At 55.2% G+C, this 3,718-nt stretch overlaps 1 protein-coding gene across 1 annotated transcript in view; it reads right to left on the bottom strand.

The window, feature by feature from the left end:
- Window positions 1–716: 716 nt before the first annotated feature.
- The window catches only part of ATP6V1F (ATPase, H+ transporting, lysosomal 14kDa, V1 subunit F), a 10,632-nt gene continuing 7,630 nt past the window's right edge, over window positions 717–3,718 (bottom strand). Inside the window, exon 3 of the transcript XR_001001507.1 lies at window positions 717–726. The gene's annotated coding sequence lies outside the window, so the exon portion shown is untranslated. The remainder of the gene's footprint in view (window positions 727–3,718) is intronic.

Raw genomic sequence — 3,718 nt, 5'->3', positions numbered from 1 at the left:
AGAAAGAAAGAAAGAAAGAAGAAAGAAAGAAAGAGAGAGAGAAAGAAAGAAAACGCCCACAAGAAGAGATCTTTCTCCAAGGGCTATTGGGAGGAACAGTGGACTACGCCTGGCACACAGGGCCTGCTCTTCCAGGCAGGCCGTTATTCTCATTCCACAGTTAAGGACTGTCTTGGTCAAATCACCTGTGTGGTGATACCTGGAAGCCTTTCCACGTGACCACCGCGTGGGAGGAAAGCAGCCTGGCAGGGCCCCAGAGAGCAAAGGCAATGAAATGTGCTGCTGAGACACAGGCGCTGACAGCCCCAGCCGCTGGCCCCTCCCTCCAGAGCCACAGCTGGGCTGAGACTCCAGGAGGGGGTGCTGTGGTGACTGGGCCCAGAACACAGTGGGGAACTGGGAATGTGGGTCCCAGTCCAGGAGGCAGGGATCATTTAGGGGCCATCTTAGAGGCTGGCTGTCACACTAGGGGATGGAGCCATGTGGACTAGGTTGCCCCCAACCCTTCCAGAATTCTAGGCTGCACCCTCTACCCCAGGACAGGGACTCCCTGAGCCAGAACCATCAGCTCCTGGAAGGGTGAGTCTCCCTGGGGAATCCTGCCTTTCTCTCTGTGAACTGGGCTCTTTCTCTGTCACCTTCTGCAGTCCTGCCAGTGCCCTTCGTTATGCCTCCTGGTCTCTTAGTTGCACCCATGGTTGCCCCACAGCCCCTGGAAAGGTTAATCTCCAAATTCCAGCTCCCAGGATCTGGTGATGGGGGAGGAGGGAGGGCACTGGGGCGGCCACCTGGGACTCAAGTGTTTGTATGCTGGGGTGGGGGTCTCTGGAGACTGGCAGGCAGACTCCCTCCCATTCTAGAGCCCATGGGCCCAGAGAGGTGCATCAGAGGCAGCCCTTGAACTCCTGCAGGGGGCAGGCGGGAGACCCATCATCGGCCCCAGATCTGGGTGAAGCCAGGAGTGGTGCAGGCCAAGGGTGGGAGAGCCCCGGAAGACCTGCAGAGCCCACACACGGTACGTTGCCAGACAGCTGGGAGGGCAGGGGCCCCTGGGGCTGGGGCAGCCAGATTGGATTGGGATGAGGCAGGAAAGTCCTCTCCCCAAGTCCCAGGACTTCATTCTTCACTCATTCTTCATCTCACACTTCCTGATGGAGTGCCAGGACACCCAGCGATGGCAAGTAGGTTTTATTTGATGTGCCAATTCCACCTGGTTGGTACCAGCTGTCTCAGGCAGTGTGTCCAGTAGGATTCTGATGCTAAACTGGGGTTCAGGGGAGAAAGTTCAGGAATGAGCATCACTGGCTGCCCAGGGACGAGGGAACACAATACCAGCTCCAGGCCACCTACTTGCCACCCTTTAGCCAGGCACAGGCCACCTCTTTGCCACCCTTCAGCCGGGCACTGGAGATATACAGAGATCAAGGAGACTGGGTGCCTGTCTTTAGATCACAAGCTAGAAACAGCATGACAATAAACAGGCAGTGGAATGGATACTATGAGCCTTGAGCCTATTAATTTAAATGAAACAGACTCTCAAATTGTTAAATAATAGATGTAGCAAAGCCACAAGCTTTTTATTGTTCCACCATGCACATGAGAGAGAAGAAAACTGCCAATAATTATTTTCTGATTGACAGAGAAGTTTTTACAAGTATTTTACTTCTTGAGATGACAGGGATATCAATTATAACATTATTATCAGAGAAATAAATTTTCTAGTAAGACAACCGATGAGAATTAGAGGTGGGAGGTTGGAGGTTGTTTTTGCAGTTTGTGGCAATTATTTCTAAAGGCTCAGGAGTCTTATAAGACTCCTTTGTTCAAACAACTCTTTGAAAGATGTGTTTTCACAGAGAGTGCACCCATTTGGTTACTGTTATGAATATTCACACGTCTGATATTGCACAAGAGAACAAGATGCAGTATTCTTGGGAAAGTTCTCAATTTCAGACCTTATGAAATCCCTTTTAACCAGTTTTACGGATGCAGAACAGCTCTCCTTCTTCCACAGCTGCAGGGGAGCGGCAACACATCATCTCTTTTTTTAGATTTCTTTTGTTAATTATGAACACTTGCAGTTTTCAGGCCAGCCTCTGGCCTAAAATTTCATCTTGAATTTCCTTTGATTTTGCTGTCAGAAACAAAGAAAAGGCTAAGGGAGGTTTCTTCTAAGTAAGAGTAAAAAGTAAGATGCCCAGAGCTGGTTTCTTCTCTGGGCCTGATGGGCACACCAGGACAAAGGGGGAGTGGCCGGTGCTGAGGGACCCAGGCGCCCAGCACCGTGACCCTTCTCACTCCCAGGCCTCCCGTGGTGGTCTTGAGGAGGCGGCTGTGCAGGTCCCTCCGGAGTAGTCTGCCTTGGCTGGGAGGATGAGAAAGATGGCGTGGGCTGTTGGCAGTCACACATGACAAATAAGTGCATGGCTGGCTGATGAACTGTGACAGCCTGAGGTTGAGACAGCGCCCTCAGGGCACCCCTAGCCATGTGCTGGGACTCCCTAAACTTCCTGGCTCTAGTCTAGGTGGACCGTCCATGAGGGGACATGAGCTCCCAACACTGGCCTTTCTTCCTCAGGCTCCTTACGAGTTGAACCCCACTACCAGGAGGAGCTTTGGGGTGCCAGGCAGCTCAGAGTACAAGGTAAAAAGGTCAAGGGTCTCAGGTTGGGGATGGCAGGGGTGGGTCTGCCCGGGAGGAGGCTGCTGGGGTGAGGGGGAGGCTTTTCAGTGAAGCACCTTCCACACTACATTAAATGGCTTTAACAAATTCAGGAATCAGGCAACGGCTGGCCCCTGGGGTCGGGTCTGCAGGTTCCCTCTCAAGCCTGGGCCCAGAGTGCTCTTCCTTTCCAGGACCTGGCCCAGAGGGAAGAGAGGAGTGAGGCAGAACCTGAGACCCAGGAAAGAAAGCTCACTCCCGGGACCCCTGGGCCGGGAGACCTGCCCTCCCAAAACCTGCCTTCCCAAGATGCCCTTGAAGGACTGGGCTGGGACTCGCACCCGGGCCAGGAGAGAGCAGAACTTCAAAGACCGCCAAGGATGGACGCCCCTCAGAGTCTAAGAGAGGAGGACCCTCAGGATCAGAAAGCAGAGACCCCTCAGTATAAGAGACGGGAGGCCTCCTAGGGCGAGATCAAAGATGCTCCTCAGCGTCAGAGGGTGAAGACACAGGGGGGCCAGAGCCCAAGAGCTCCTCAGGATCAGAGGGAGGAGGCCCCCCTGGGTGAGAACAGGGGCGTTCCTCAGAGTCGAAGAGAATTTAGTCCTAAGTGCCAGGGAAAGGCGAGTCCCCAGAGTCTGGGGAAGATGCTGCGGTCTTGGGAAGGCAATATCTCACAGGCCTGGGAGGTGGCTCCCGGGGAGGCCAGTGTACAGCTCCCAGAGGAAGGCGGCTCCCGGAGCCATCGGAGGGACTCCTGCGGATCCCTGAAAGCCCAGACTCCAAAGCCTGTGGGCAGGGAGAGCCCAGACCTCCGGAGAAGGACTACCGCGATGATGCAGGGCATGATCAGAGGGGAGACACAAAAGTCGGCACCGGCGGTGGCAAAGCTGGGGGTCGCCCAGGAGGGGGCGTGGGCTGCGCTTCCCGGCCCAAAGCCCCCGGCCCCGCAGCTGCTTCCAGGTCGCGGAGCTGGAGCTGTGATGCCAGCGACCCTGCGCGCCAAGGTATCCGGGCAGCAGGGGCTCCCCGGGGGTCTCCGGGGGCCCCCAGATC

The sequence above is a fragment of the Colobus angolensis genome, unplaced genomic scaffold (assembly GCF_000951035.1).
Source record: "Colobus angolensis palliatus isolate OR3802 unplaced genomic scaffold, Cang.pa_1.0 Scaffold182, whole genome shotgun sequence".
In the NCBI taxonomy this organism is placed as follows: Eukaryota; Metazoa; Chordata; class Mammalia; order Primates; family Cercopithecidae; genus Colobus; species Colobus angolensis.
Note: the sequence above shows the minus strand (reverse complement) of the source record. Positions and strands in the feature narration are given on the sequence as shown.